This window comes from Gopherus flavomarginatus, chromosome 1 (genome assembly GCF_025201925.1).
Source record: "Gopherus flavomarginatus isolate rGopFla2 chromosome 1, rGopFla2.mat.asm, whole genome shotgun sequence".
Lineage (NCBI taxonomy): Eukaryota > Metazoa > Chordata > Testudines > Testudinidae > Gopherus > Gopherus flavomarginatus.
In genome coordinates, this window is record NC_066617.1 from 148,437,743 (window position 1) to 148,453,906 (window position 16,164).

General features: G+C 48.3%; 2 protein-coding genes and 1 non-coding gene across 4 annotated transcripts in view; 1 reads left to right on the top strand and 2 right to left on the bottom strand.

Moving 5' to 3' along the window:
- The window catches only part of LOC127046670 (zinc finger protein 436-like), a 545,929-nt gene that overhangs the window by 88,790 nt on the left and 440,975 nt on the right, over positions 1–16,164 (bottom strand). The gene's annotated exons all lie outside the window — the stretch shown is intronic.
- The window catches only part of LOC127043044 (zinc finger protein 34-like), a 320,191-nt gene that overhangs the window by 65,160 nt on the left and 238,867 nt on the right, over positions 1–16,164 (top strand). The gene's annotated exons all lie outside the window — the stretch shown is intronic.
- TRNAV-GAC (transfer RNA valine (anticodon GAC)) lies at positions 8,109–8,185 on the bottom strand. The gene has a single exon. It is a non-coding gene; the product is annotated as a tRNA-Val (tRNA).

Here is a 16,164-nt window from a genome sequence, read left to right on the forward strand (position 1 = left end):
AAAGCTGAATTTAGAGAACAATTATTAACCAGAGACCTGGTTATCTACCAGCCACTTTGCTCCAGTCCATAGCACAAAGCACCATAAACCCAGTAGAATCTGTCCAAGAGCCTATTCACCTCAAATTGGCATCTGCTACACTTCGCCCGCCCCCCCTGCCCCCAGTCACCACTATTCAGGAGATAGCTAAGTGAAAAGGTGGCATTGCTGAAGCATTTAGCAGGCAACTGAAAACTTGTGTAGAGCATTGTAGCGTCCCTGAGAACATTGCTGAATTCTGAGCACTGGGTCTGCAGCTATTCAGCAGTGAGACTGAGGAGACATAACTGGCACCGTAACCCCGCCTCCTTCACAAGCTGCACTAAGCAGTTTCACAGCCCCGGGCGCAACACTAGGGTGCGTAAGTATGGGGGGTGCGGTAAGTATGGGGGGGGCAATAACCCAAAGTCGCTCCTTTGCCTCCTGGTCCTGCTGCTCCCTCAGCCCCCTCCACTGAAGAGAGACCACAAGAAAAAAACATCCTCCTCCCCCCATTTTCCGTCCTTCTCCACTGGCACCAGCTGCGCTTCAGAGCCCCCTTCCCTGCCGCACAGCCGCCTTGCTCTGCAGGGAGCTGCCTGGGATCAACAGGGCTGTTGCTGCTTCTCAGTCCCCTGCTGCACTGGGGGGGCTGCACTGCCGCCCCTTCCCCTCCCGGCAGAGCCCACCCCTGCTCAGGGAGCTGGGCAGCTGCAGCCGGGCGCTGCCTCCTCCTCCTCACCCCCCGGGGAGCCCAGCAACCAGCCGATGCTGCCTGCAGCCCCGGAGCCAGCGAGCAGGGCTGGGGACGCAGGAGGGTGGTGCGCAGCGGAGAGCCAGCTGGCGGCCACACGCAAAACCCGGCTCCAGACTCCGAGTCCAGAGCCCAGTGCTGGCTGCCTGGAAAGACGTCGATTTTGGAAATGTGCTCAGAGGGGAGTGGCCGCTTCCCCCCCTGACTGCCCTATGCTACTGGGTGGGAGGAGGGATGCTCTAGGGCGGGGAGTAGTGATGGCAGGGGCCGGTGCCTGCTCCAGGTAAGGCCAGGGGAGAAATCCAGCTCCAGCTATTGGTGGAGCACAGCCCCCAGCCCTGAATATTCCTGGTGCTGGGGCACCTGGAGCCCATATAACCTGCCACCTACCCAGGTGGGTGGGGCTGGCTGGAGACGGGTGTGTGGGGTGGGCTGGCTGGCTTCAGGCAGGGCTGCAGGGGGGTGTGGCAGGGGTTGGCAGGGCTGGAGACAGAGGAGAGCAGGACTGGCTGGCTTCAGGCAGGGGGATGTGGCAGGGGTTGACTGAAGACAGGGCAGGTGGTGCGGTGCTGGCTGCAGGTAGGGCAGGGGGTGCAGAGCTCGTGCAGGCAGGGCAGGGGGTGCAGAGCTGGTGCAGGCAGGGGGTGCATCAGGGGCTGGCTACAGACAGGGAATGCGGCGCTGGCTGCAGGCAGGGCAGGGCATGTGGGGCTGGCTGGAGCAGGGGCGGTTCCAGGTCCCAGCACGGCAGTATGCAGCGGGGGGTGATCTGCTGGCACCGCAGGGTGGCAGGCAGGGTGCCTTCGGTGGCTTGCCTGCAGGAGGTCCGCTGGTCCCGCGACTTCGGTGGAACTCCCTCAGGCATGGCTGCAGGAGGTCCGCTGAAGCCGTGGGACCAGCGGACCTTCCACAGGCAAGCCGCTGAACGCAGCCTGCCTGCTGTGCTTGGGGCAGCGAAATGCCTAGAGCCGCCCCTGGGCTGGAGATGTCATAAACTGATAAGTAAGAGTTAATAGAACAAAAGTGCTTCATATCTCTTTTGCCTGGAAAGGGTTAACAAGAACAGTGAGCCTGGCTGTCACCTGACCAGAGGACCAATCAGGGGACAGGATACTTTCAAATCTTGAGGGAGGGAAATTTTGTGTGTGCTCTTAGTTTTTTGGTTGTTGTTCACCAGGGCCGTAGCAACAAAGAACGTGGCCCCCTCCAAACATATGTCTGGGGCCCCTTACAATGCAGAAACTGGAATGCGGCATTTATTTTATACAATATACAGGGTTCATATTATGTATACATAGGCCTACAGTGTACATGTATTCCGTATTTACGCAAAGCGCTTCTTTCGAGCCTTGTTCTCCGCAAATTGGTTAATCAATGCATCATAGTCCAGAGATCTGGCAATCTTGTTTTCGATTGAGATAACTGCAAGCGCAGAAAGCCTGTCATCTGTCATGTTTGAGCGCAGGATATTCTTGATCAGTTTCATTCTGCTGAAGCTCCTTTCAGCACCAGCGACAGTAACTGGTGTGGTCAGAAGAATTCTGATGCAAATGCAAAGATTCAGATATATCTCCTGAAGGCTGTTCTTGTATATGTATGTTAAAAAATTGTTTGCCGTGACAAGTCCTCTCTCTTTCTCGATGACATAAATAAAACGATTCAATTCCATTATGAGTTCGTTGGCATCAATGTCTCCCATTTTTCTTTCAAAATACTTGCTGTGATTCTCCAGTTCATTTTCTCTGTGACACTGCTTCAGGCTGTTAGTGTTGTACAGAAATCCAAACAACTTATACCACTCCACGAGTTGGTCAAATCGCGACGAAACAGAAGATATGGCCTGATCAGTGAGAACAAGAAAGAACTGCGATTTGAATTTTTCTTCGGCAGAAAGACGACTCGAATCATCAGCACATTCGTAATCAAACATTCTCTTCTTACGTCGCACCCTGGTTTCTGGAAACACCTGCTCAGTACCCATATGCTCTGCTATTTCACGTGTGTTTGTGATCACAGAATTATATCCTGTATTTCGATAGTCTTCCAAAAACTTCATTGTAGCACCGACTTCTGCCTGCAGTACGTCAATTGATACATCTGGTGACTGAATTAATTTGCTGGTTTTATTGACGTGAAATAGTATATCGTACCACGTGTACACAGTCAGAACAAAAGGCCACGTAGTAACATGGTCTAAAAGTGCACCGGCTTCTGTTGCTGTATTGCCATCTTTCTTTTCGAGCACATATTCTCGCAAAGATGACAAAGCATTGCACAATTCTTCAAGGTGATAATGCAATGGCTTCACAGCATTAATTCTCAACTCCCAACGAGTGTCTGATAACCCTTTAACAGATATTGGCATATGTTCTTGAAGTATATCCCAACGTGAAGGTGAAGAAGAAAAGATAATGTATATTCTGTTAATCAGACCGAAAAAGTCAACGGCATATTTCGATGACTTTGCCGTGTCTGAGATCACAAGATTCCAAGTGTGAGCTCCACATGGTACATACAAGGCACGGTCATTTATTTCTAGCATGCAGGCTTGAACTCCTTTATTCTTCCCTCTCATATTTGCGCCGTTATCATAAGCTTGGCCTCTCATGTCAGCAATGTCTATTTCTAAGTTATTTGCCTTTTCAAGAAATGCTTCCAATAAGCCCTCGCCAGTTGTATCATGAACATTAAGAAAACCAACAAACGCTTCACGAATATTGACACCATCTTCACCGTTGCATTCAACAAAGCGTAACACCACAGACATCTGTTCTTCATGTGACACGTCGGGAGTACAGTCCAAAATAACTGAATAATATTTTGCTTTTTTAAGCTGCGCTATGTTGGCCTCTTGAATGTTACTGGCAACAAGTTGAATCAGCTCGTTTTGGATCTGTGGACTGAGGTACTGAACATGTGTCTCTGCCTTCTTAATCCTCTGTAAAAGTTCGCTGAGGACAGTATCATACTTTGCAAGCAATTCAAACAGTCCCAAAAAGTTGCCATTCGAAGGATCGCCGAGCTTTTCATTACTTCCTCTAAATGCCAAGTTTCTTTCGGACAAGGAAATAACGACATCAACCATGCGTTTGACAACATTTCTCCAGAAATCTCTTTCTTTCAGAAAAGCCTGCAATTCGAGTTGGTCAATAGATGTACGGTTTACTATGCCTGACCGAAGGTCAAACCATTTCACCATACAGTCTTGATGACCTTTGCCTGTTTCATGCTGCTGAAGTCTTTTTGACAGTGCTTTCCAAGCAGATGTTCCACGACATAGCGGTATGTCGCCAGTGCCAAATAATTTACAACAAAAACAAAAAATGGTATCTTTCTGAACTGAGTACATTATCCATGAACGTCTTATTTTCTTGGCATTTGCCATGGTTCGATAGAAATGAGTACTTGTGAACTTCCGTCTTTCCTCGTTAAATGGAAATTTGTAACTTTCATTCAGCTGCGGTAGGCCATGTGCAACAATGTCACACACTTGCCTGTCCGATATTATAGACGGCCAATCTCCTGGATCATCAGTGAGTGGTTCAGATTCAGATACTTCTTTCCCGGCAGCAGCTGGAATATCTGTCACAGTTTGTTTGGTAGAACAACTGGCTTCACCTTCAACCTCACTTGAAGCACTTCTGGATACCTCTGGATACGATTCGTCGCTGCTAGCGCTGTCCGTTTCATGTGCCTGTACCTGTACGTTGGATTGCAGCGCAAAATACGTTGACAACTTTGGAATTTTCTCAAGTTCCTTCTCGGTATCTTTTGCTGCCTTTCGTTTACTAGCTCCGCTCTTGTACATTCTCTTAGACATCACAAAGCACGCTTCTGCATTGGAAACGATAAAAAATTAAACAACTAAATTAATAACATTTATGCGCCGACCGCCATTATGAACGCAAATACACATTCTTTGAATGGGTCCAACTAAAATTCGAAACTGACCGACAGACAACTGATGTAGCCAATAGCATTATGATGTATCATAATGACTTCACGGTTTTGTCAGTAAAACCGACATGGATTGTGCAATAGCGTCAATAAATGTCACTTACCTAGTTATACCTTACATTTTTTTGCCACTTTTAGGGGCCCCCTTCCTTGCGGGGCCCCCTCCGGTCGGAGGGTATGGAGGGCGCTCGCTACGCCTCTGTTGTTCACTCTGGGGGCTCAGAGGGACCAGATGTGCAACCAGGTTTCTCTCCAATCTCTCCGATACAGGCTCTTATAAGGTCAGAATAGTGAGTACTAGGTAGATAAAGCGAGTTAGGCTTATGGTTGTTTTCTTTATTTGCAAATGTGCATTTGACTGGGAGGAGTTCAAATGTGTATTTGGCTGAAAGGAGTTCAAATTGGTATTTGCTGAAAGGATTTTAATTTGTACTTGTATACTTAGGCTGGGAGGGTATTCCCAGTGTCTATAGCTGAAAGACCCTGTACCTATTCCTTCTTAAATTTACAAAGATAATTTTTCCTTTTTTTCCTTTCTTTAATTAAAAGCTTTTCTTGTTTAAGAACCTGATTGTTGTTTTTTTATTCTGGTGAGACCCCAGGGGACTGGGTCTGGATTCACCAGGGAATTGGTGGGGAGAAAGGAGGGAAGGGAGAAAGAAAGGTTAATTTTCTCTCTGTGTTAGGATTACTGTCTCTTTCAGGGAGAGTCTGGGAGGGGAAGAGAGAAGGAGGGGGAAAGGTACATTTTCCTCTCTGTTTAAGATTCAAGGAGTTTGAATCACAGTAATCTTCCAGGGTAACCCAGGGAGGGGAAGCCTGGGAGAGGCAACGGTGAGGGAAAGGGTTTACTTTCCTTGTGTTAAGATCCAGAGGGACTGGGTCTTGGGGGTCCCTGGGCAAGGTTTTGGGGGGACCAGAGTGTACTAGGCACTGGAATTCCTGGTTGGTGGCAGCGCTACAAGTACTAAGCTGGTAACTGAGCTTAGAGGAATTCATGCTGGTACCCCATCTTTTGGACGCTAAGGTTCAGAGTGGGGAATTATACCATGACAGGAGACATGCTGGCTTTGGGCAGGGGGTGCGGGGCTTGTGCAGGCAGGGGATGCGTCAGGGGCTGGCTGCAGGCAGGGGGTGCAGGGCTGGCTGGAACAGGGGCTGGCTGCAGGCAGAGCAAGGGGTGCAGGGCTGGCTGAAGACAGGGCTGTGTGCAGCAGGCTGGCTGGCTTCAGGCAGGGCAGGGGGTGCAGCAGGGGTTGGCAGGGCTGGAGACAGAGGAGTGCAGGACTGGCTGGCTTCAGGCAGGGGGGTGCGGCAGGGTTTGGCTGGAGACAGGGCAGGGGGTGTGGGGCTGGCTAGAGACAGGGGCTGGCTGTGGGCAGGGCAGGGGGTGCGGGGCTGGTGTGGGCAGGGGGTGCAGGTACAGGGGGTACAGCCCACCCTGTATGGTAAGTGCCCTCTCCTCCTCCTTCAGCCACTGGGGTAGCAGCAGCAGCCTGGGGCTTGCTGTTCCTGTGTCTGTGCAAGGAAAATTGTGCTTCTGTATGAAAGAAAGGTGGGAAATGACCCCATGATGGGACAATATCCTCAGGATTAAGACCTAAGGACTCAGGCTGAGAACTGATATAACTCCACTCATCTGGGATTTAACAACTTGTCTTCCGTGGAGCAGGGCCAGATCCAGCGTTTATTCTGCCCCATGCAGCAAAAAAAAAAAAAAAAAAAAAAAAAAAAACCCACAGTGGGTGGCAGCTCTACCACCACCACTTTTGGCAGCAAGTCCTTTCCCCCGAGAGGGACTGAGTGGGCCAAATTGCCACTGAAGAGTCTGATGTGCCTCCCCTTTCCGTTGGCTGCCCCAGGCACCTCCTTGCTGTGCTGGCAGCATCACATGATGTAGCAGGCGATAGCTAACCCAGGTGGGGCACATGACCCCACACACGCCCTCTGCAAGTGTTGCCTCTGAAATTAGGAAAATTTGTGAGTTCAAGGCATAGCTGCACACCCAGAAGAAAGCCCAGCATGACATGCTCAGGGTGGAGGGGGTGCTAAAGCCTGGTATCAGGCCAGAAACCTTCAGATCTTCAATCTAATATACTCCCAAATGAGCTACTTTGGCAACAATCAGGTCAGCCAGGAAGGCTTAATAGACGAGCTGCAGGACATGCTAGAAAGATTTAAATTTGGATGTCACAACACAGGAGACAAGCAGTAGACCTGGCCCCAGAGGGACAGGCTGGGGTTTCCTATATCCCATTCACTCAAGCCAGCACCTGCCCCCTCGCAAGCTGTCACTGGCGCCCCCAGGTCTACAAGACAAGAGCAGCGGTTCTCACTGGAACAACTCCACCCACAGCTCGCAGGCTCCTCCCAAGCCTAAACCGGAAAACCATCTTGTCAGAAAGCCCACTAGGACTCACCATTATGTCTTTTCCTTCCCTCAGAACCCTACTTTTTCTTCTCCTGGACTCCAAGTACCCACCCCTGGGATGCCAAGAGGCAGGCACAGGATTCTACCTCCCAGCAGCCAACTGCACCTCCCCAGGCTTTGGCAGAATGAATGGTGGCTACTACTAAGCCCACTTAGCTGCAATGATGCACTTAGCTTCTTCCCTGCCTTCCTCAGCTTGACTTTCTTCTTTTGCCCCATTCCTGACTCACTTCCTCCTTTGGCAAAGGAGGCCAACAGGAAGAGCTGGCCTCCATAGGCCAACCTCCAAGGGCAGAGGAGACCAAGCCACAAGCATTCAAAAGGCAACTGGCCTAATTCCTCTAGTTCCCCAGGCTGACACCAAAGTACTTTGTCCACTGATGTCACCATCCTCTATCGTGCAGGGGTTGGGGTTATCCCAGGGATAGGCCAGTGGCAGGAGGAGGAACACCTTGTTGGACAGCAAGGGGAGCTGGGAAAAGGAAGTCAGCATATTTCTCCCCAGTTTTGGGCTGAGGCCCTTTTGCATGGTAAGCAAACGTGATAACCACTACACTACAGAAACTCCATCACAGTGGGGGGCAGGGCAGGGCAGCACAAATTCCATGCACGTTGGTGGTGCTCACCCTGGCACATACCGATGGCCGAACCTGGAGAAAATGGAGGTAGCTCTTTGATGGGTCAGCTGGAAGAGCAGAGGACTGGAGCCAGGGCTCAGGAAGTCATCCTTACATCACCCTTATGATCTCAGCTTGAAGAAGAGCTGCTTTTTTCTGCCCCTTGCTGAGAAAGAGCAAGAGAAGAAAGAAAGATCACATGAGCCAAATGGGTGCAGAAGCCAATACTGCCTTTTCCTGCAGCAAAGCCTGAAATGAGGGACTCACATCAGGTAAAGGAACTGCTGTGTTTCTGGGAAACAGCCCACTCCTGCAAAAAGAGGGATGAAAGAGCCTTTTGAAGCCTGGGATTGAACCAGGGACCTTTAGAGCGTCAATCTAATGCTCTCCCAACTGAGTTACTTCAGCATCTGCAGGTGGTCTTTTTGGCCTGCTGCTTCTCACCTTGAACCTTATTCTCAACCATCTCTCCAGTCAACAATGGCCAATGCAAGATGGACATCGCTTGCTATTTTAGCACTTGGAAATGTCATCAACTAGTCTTTGGATCTCTTGAATGCTGCGCTTCAGTTCATGGGGGAAAAGCGAGAGAAGCAATCTCTGGACAAAAGTCCGGGGGTTAACATCCTAACGCTGTCTCCTACTGTAACACTATTTAATACTGGCTCACCCTCTGCTGGTGACAGTTCCATTTCTAGATGTTAGTACATTTCTGTTACTGTTAAAATTAAAAGTTTCTATGTGCTTAAAGGAAATTATTTTTTTATTTGCTTATATATGGCATGAATAAATACAGATTTACACATCCTAGCATGAAAATGTATTGTCCTATATGATAGAGAAAATCATGCATCCAAATTGTGCATCAATATCATGAAATGAGCTACAAATGCAATAAAAAATAAGGTATTCAATGGTTTAACATATGGAGCGGGGAGGGGGGCCACTGAAGTTACATCTTGCCTGAGATGCCACTTGGTCTAGGGGAAGCCCTGTCAGTGAAAGCAGGAATTAGTCTCACATGCCTATTTTCAGGCTGTAATCTGTGGGCACCCTGCTCTATGGGACGGTTTGCGATAGCCCAGACTCAGGGCTAGAACAGGCCCCTGATTGAGGGGGTGGCTGCAGGGTTTACAGCACTCTGATGTCTCAGACAATGTGTCTCTCTGAAAGCTTCAGATCTGTGTCCCCAGAAGGCTCCTGCGCTGCCTCTGCTCCTATATAGCAAGTCTATAGCGAGGACCAGCAGGAAAGGTCAGGGATGACACATAGGGCACTAGGTGAGTGGCAGAGGCTTCAGGAGTAAACCCAGCACCCAGAGCAGAGGGCGATATGAGGCTTTTTCTCTTTCCTTAGCCACATGCTATAGCTCCAAGAGCTCTTTGAAATGCCTCCCCTCTCACAGCCTAGGAAAGGGGAAGGAGTCTCAGGTTCTAGCTTGATTTGAATGAGGATCACTGGACCCTAGAACCATTCACTGCCCTTTCCTAGAGAAACCTGTGATGCACAGAACGGGGCTGAGATAAATGCTAACTGTAGTCAGGAATTGCTCCCCTGGAATAGCAGCAGGATTGAGCAGTTGGAAATTCCCCAAAGGAGCTGAAGCCTTGGTGGTTCAGTAATAGATGTCCTAGATACTGCATGAAAGGGATCATCATTCAGCTCTGCTCCTGGCCCCAGCCCCAGCTGCTCGCCCTGGCTGCCAGCACTGCTCCTGGGGCTCCACTGCCAGTCTCAGCTCCTACCCTCAGCTCTGACCCCTGTCTCAGTCCCCTTACCCCTTTCTGTGTCCCTTCCCCATAGCTGTGGCCCCACTCCCTGCTGTGGATTTGGGGTGCATGGACAAAGATAAGTGGGGGGACCGTAACCCTCAAAAGTTTTGGGACCACTGATCTAGGTGGTGGGACAATGGTGTTTAATCTTGGCAGAGACCCCTAAAGGGTAGGTGTGGCTGCTGTCTAGCTGCTTGGGCCTAGACAATGGCCACACATTCTGTCTCCTAGCAACTGATGGCTGGGGTGCACCTGCTGCAAGGAGCCAGCTGGCTGGCACGAGTTGGAGAACAAGGAAAGAGCTGGAGGCCAGGTGACCAGGTTTCCAGGGAAACAGAACAAAGGACAGAAGAGGGGCAAAGGGCCTGGCTGAGTTGGGCTGATGGAAGCAAGGAGTCTGCTGGCTTTGGGACTCGAGGGGAGAGCCCAGGCTCTGAGTTCTGGGTCTCCCCAAGATGGACTTTGCTGAATCTTCCTGCTTCCTGTGCTAACACAGAACTTTCCCAGGCTTTATTCCAGACTACTAATAAACCTTCTGCTTTACAACAGTGGCTGAGTCACTGCCTCCTCTAGCACAGCCGCTGCTGCAGGACTCTGGTTGTGGGTTTGGCAGGGGATCAGTAGCAATAAATATGAAATGAAGGAGTGCTTTCTCCTCTGTGATTACATGTTTGAATTGTGTTATTTTACTGTGAGATAAAGCTTTAAAATATCCTGCTCTAATTTCAGGATGGGTCTGTAACCATAATTGGTCTCTGTGGGAAGTGGTCTCTAGATAATGACCTTTGGGAAGAGCTGGCTGAAGAGCCTTCCTACTAACCAGGAGATCCTGGTTTGGCCTTCCAGTTCTTCCTTGCTGCATCTGACGAAGTGGGTATTCACCCCAAAAGCTCATGCTCCAAAACGTCTGTTAGTCTATAACAGGACTCTTTGCTGGCTTTTCTGTCAGGCTCCTTTTTTTGTATCTCTTCTCATGAAAAGAAAAGACCTCACTGCACAATCCTTGTTCAAGACACAGAGAGCCTCCCTTGCAGCTAAGTCTTGGAAAGTGTTAAATGGTAAGTCTGGAGCTGATGGAAAGGTTACCATGACTCAGAGTTGAGCTGAAGTTGCTGAGACTGAAACACAGAGTACTAATCAGTATATGATCAGAGCATCTTGTAGGAGAAGTGCATGTTAAAAGCTGTGGCTTTCTGTGCACAGAGCCAGACAGCAAAAAGTCTGCAAGTCTTGAGAGAAATGGGGAATATCTGTACTTTGGAATCTGAAGATGTTGTCTTGGACCATCAAGTGGAATGGTTGCAAAGAGGTCATTGAGGAAGGCACCATGGCTTAGCAGGCTAAAGGCGTTGCCTAGTAAACAAGAGATCCTGGTTTCAACTCCCAGTAGTGCCTTGTTCTATGGCTTTTGTCTCCTCTGCTCACATTGTCCTGTGTCTTCCTAGGAAACAGAGGAGACCTCCCTTGACAGCCCAAGTAATTGCTTGTTAAGTAAAAGGCTTCTTTCCAGCGGAGCATTGGAGAGAATCAAATCCTCAGTGTGGACTTGATAAAAATACTATTGCATAGGCAAAGAGGTTGCTTAGACTGCAATTGCTGTGACATGAGAGCCTGTGTCGGGGACCCATGCAATTCACTGAGGATATCTATGCACAGAGACCCTTCTGGAGGGTTCTCTGCAGCGGTTGCAGGAAATGTAGAATTACTGTCCTTTCACCTTTCATGTTACTGTTCTTGATGAAAAATGGAGCAGTTATGGGAGAAGTCCCAGAGAGTGGCACCATGGCAGAGCTTGCCAAGAGACCTGCTGTATAAAGAGCAGATTCAGGATCCAGCATCCAGTGCAGCCTTGCTGAACGTGCCTCCTCTTGTCACCTTTTGGTCAATCTTTTTTGTTAACGGAGAAGCCCATCTCTGGCTATCCATACACATGCTTGCAAAAGAAACGGGTCTTTTTGCTGACAAGTGTCAAAAGGTGGCATTGGACAAACATGGAAAAAAGGTCAAAGTACTTGTAATTCATCTTGCATCTGCAGCTGTTGAAGCTACAAGGCAGACTACTAAGCACAATATTACCACAGCTTGTCACAGGAGGGTCTCTGTGTGGTGGGATCCGTAGGGTACAATCCCAAACTGTGGGACTGCTCTGTCCTCTTATCTCTCCAGCCTGGGCTGTGTCTTACAATGCTGCACAAGTGATAAGCAGCAAAATCCCTCCTGGTGCTGTGATCACTCAACCAACAACATGCAGCAATGCACCCAACTAAGTTGCATGAATGCTCTATAAACCACTCCTCAATTATACATAGAGTGACACCAACATATCTCCCCAGCCCTCAGCCTTGCACCTCAGAAATGTACCATCTTACACTGCTCAAAACCTCTTGAAAAGTGCAAGCTCATTAATTAATTTGCCACTTCCTCAAAAAGTAAGTGAACATGCACCAGCCTTTTTAATCTGAGCAGCTTTCCCACTTTGGATAATTTTACAGGTCAGTGTGAAACATTAAAGTACATTTATTAACTACAGAAAGATAGATATTAAGTGATTATAAGTGTTAGGCACAGAGGTCAAAACTGGTTACATAACAAATGAAAATAGAATCTCAGTGTGACATTCTATACCTTTGGGGGAGCATGCTGTAACCCCCATATTCCTCATTCTTATATAATCATGATCTTACATATAAAGCATGACTTGTAAGATATTGAGGGAAAGGACATGATCTGCTGAAAGTCATTTCTTTACCCATAGATGTATACCATTAATGCATATGAAGTTATGAGAATTGTGTAGTATGGTTGTCACTATGCTGTAAGGTTGGGGAATCAGCCAGATATTAGCTCCCCAGTGACAACAGCAAGGAAAGTAAGCAATGCCCGGACAGGGTGTCAAACAGACCATCAACAGCTATTGTCCATCAAGGGAGCTACAATGCAGTGACTCACCTGCCTGAAGTTACATGAGGGGAATTGCTTAACCTTGCTTGGAGCGATGCAGTGATGCTCACCTGACTCTGAAGGGGGGGCAAAGCCAAGAGGGAAGAAAGGACATGATAAAAGGAAAGATATTTGCCATGCTTTATCTCTCTCTGCCACCTACATCTACAGACACCAACACACCAAGCAACTGAAACGCTGATCAAAGGGGAGGGCCTGGCTGAAAAGCCACCAGCCAGCCTGTGGTGAGAAGCATCTAAGTTTGTAAGGGCATTGAAAGTGTTAAGATCAGTTTAGAAAGAGTTTTGCTTTCATTTCACAAAAACAATGAGGAGTCCAGTGGCACCTTAAGGACTAACAGATTTATTTGGGCATAAGCGTTCGTGGGTAAAAAGCCCACTTCTTCAGATGAATGGAGTGAAAATTGCAGCTACAGGCATAAATATATATCGGAACATGAAGTGAAGGCAGTTACCTTACAAAGGGAGAACCAGTGTTGAAGGCTAATTCAGTTAGGGTGGATGTGGTCCACTCCCAATATTTGATGGGGAGATGTCAATACCAAGAGAGGGAAAATTCCTTTTGTAGTGAGCCAGCCACTCCCAGTCCCTATTCAAGCTCAAATTAATGGTGTTAAGTTTGCAAATAAATTGTAACTCTGCAATTTCTCTTTGAGGTCTGTTTCTGAAGTTTTTTTGAATGGTTACTTTTAAATGTTATTGAATATGAATGTGTAAATCTGTTAGTGAAGGTGTAAATGGTTTTTGGTTGTGTAAGTCCCGTATGGTCTAGTGGCCAGGGTTCCTGGTTTTCACCCAGGCGGACTGGGTTCAATGAACAGTGTAGAGGTCTTCCTCAGAGGGGAGGCAGGAAATGAAAGGAATGGGAAGAGATCCTGCCAGCAGAGGAGTTGGACAGTGTTGGGAGGGTATCCCAGAACTAGGGGTGAGGGACAGAGGTCTGACAGGAGATGAAGGAAGGATCCCAGCAGTGTGGGAAGGTGCTGGAGGTACAATGGGAAAAAGGACTTTCTGAATTGTCTAGGCAGGGAATGAACACTGTACAGCATCATTGTTCACCCACACACACTCTCATCATGCTCTAGCCAGAAGGGAAATGGGCAGGAATTCTTGCTGCTCAGCCATGGCCATTTGTACAGAGCTGCACAGCAGTGAGGGTGCTGGGGAAGCTGGTCTGAGCAAACAATTGGAAATAACCCTTCAGTGTGAGAACAGAACATTAGTGTAGAAAAGCCCTTGTGGTAATGGCTGAGGGCTTAGGGAGCTGGGCTATGACACCATAGGGGTCTTCCTGTGGAGGTTTGCTTCTTGCCAGCTATGCAAGCCTGGTGTGTGGTGTCTCCATGGCTGTACTTTCAGTGTCTGATCACCCATAGTGCCACAGGGAGCCAAGCCTAGATATATTCGGAGGTGAAGGGCAAGTAAACATTGAGTCTATGTTGCTGCAGCTCATTAATAGAGATGCTCTATGCCAGGGTTTCTCAAATTTCCTTTCACTGCAACCCCCTTCTGCCAAAAAAAGCTTACTACATGGCCCTGGAAAGAGGGACCAAGCCCCAAGCCCCTCCACACTAGGTGGAGGGGTGAACCAAAGCCTGAGCTCTGCCCCAGTTGGGGGAGGGCAAAACCAAAGCTTGAGGGATTCAGCCCTGGGTGATGGGGCTCAGACTTTTGGCTTCAGCCCCAGGCCCCAACAAGTCCAACACCAGCCCTAGAGACCCCATTAAAAAAGGGTCATGACCCACTTTGGGGTCCTGCTGCACAGTTTGAGAACCACTGCTCTATGCAGAGGGGAGAGAGTTTTCCTGTTGGTGTAGTTAATCCACTTCCCCAAGAGGTGGCCGCTATGTCAGTGGGAGAAGCTATATCAGTGGGTGTGCAAGCTGTGGTGTTTACCACAGCTAAGAAGTTTAATCAAACCCCATTTTTAAAACAACCTGTGCTCTGGGAATGTCAAAAGAGCTCGATGAAGCAGGGTCTGTCCTTCAAAGTCCTGCAGATCATGGTTCCATGCTCCTGTTGTCATGGAAGTATAGCTCAGTGGTGGAGTTGCTAACTGCAGATCAAGTGGTCCTTGGCATAGAAAAGCCTCAGACAAGAGACATAGAGAAGTTCTGCTGTTCATGGATCTGTGCAAATGAAATTGTTTCTGTGTGAAATTGAGGAGGGAAATGAAATGTTCACATGGTGGCCCAGTGCCTTAAGGAATGTGGGAGATGGACTCTGACTGAGGAATTATTTAACAGGAATTTGTATCAATGTATTGCCCTGATTAAAAGCTATGGCTGTAAGGCAGCCTGTTGTTAGTACTTGAACCTGCGTGGAGACACCTTAATGGGTGTCAAGTCCATTACCTTAACGAGGGGTAGTTATTTTATCAAGATCCAAATTTCTTGGTCAAGGTCTAGTCAATGTCTAGATGCCAGAGAAAATAATATTCTGATGATAATAAGAAGGATATAGAAATATTTTGCAATCACTATGGGCATAACTATGATCATTGTTTCGTGTTTCACTCTTTATGTCTGACACCACCGCCTTTCCCTTTCATCTTGTAGTTTACCAAAGGTAAAACGAAACATCTCTTCAGATACAAGGAAGTGTTTGTGTTCATTCCTGCTAGCTACACAGAGGTTTGGTGTAGCTGCTTTCAATCCTCTGGCTCTGCTGGGATAAGTAGCATTTCAGGCTGTCACTGAACTGAAGTAGGGAGATGATTTTTTGACAGGTTACGCCTCCTCTTAAAGGTGTTTGTCTAGCTGGCAGCCCTGGTTCCCAGGTCTCTCCTGAGGGAAGAAAGTTTCTGTGCAAAATACTAAAACTTTTAACAGAGAGGAGGCAAAGGCGATGGTCACGTGATGGGACCAGTATGTACAACATGGTTCTTCTATGTGGGATGACTGAACACTGACTGATCTCCACTCCCTTGTGTTTGAAGAGATGTTTAGTTTTCCACTAGGGAACCTGTAAGGCTGAAGCAATTTTATGGATGGTAACACCAGGATTGAAGGGTTATTTAATGTTGTAAAACTTATTAAAAACACTTAGCTTAAACTTGAACTGCCTGTTATTAAAGACTGGTTTCCCCATGTCAGTTCCATAAGCTCTGCTAGAAACACCTTGGGTTCTCTCCTGCCTCGGTGGGAACTAAAGGGAATCGTCCCCTGCTGCCCTAGGCTCCAGGCTGATTTTTCTGGGGAGGGGGCGTGGAATTGATTTGTTTACTGTTGAGAAGGGAGCCAGGCCAGTTCTCAGGGAACGAGAACTCCCAGCATTTTCCCAGCTCAACCCAGGCTGCTGCCCTGTCCCAGCCTCTGTTCCCCTGGGCCCTGCATGTTTGACTCTAGAGCAGGCTGGAAGCAGCAGCTGAGGCAGACAACAGCCTGAGCTGGGCAGATGCTAGGAGCACAGCACCAAAGGCCAATACTGGCTCCCTCCTCAGCAGCAAACAATCAATCCCCACCTGCACCCCAGGACAGCAGCCTGGAGCCAAGGGCAGTGCCGAGTGGGGGTTTCTCTTTTTTCTCTTCCTGGGTGAGCAGGGACCTGGGGGTGTTTCTAGCAGAGCAGTTGGAACTGAATTGGGGACCAGCTTTTAATAACAGGCAGCTCAAGTTCAGACTAATTTTGTTACAATTTTCTTTATAATGTAAAA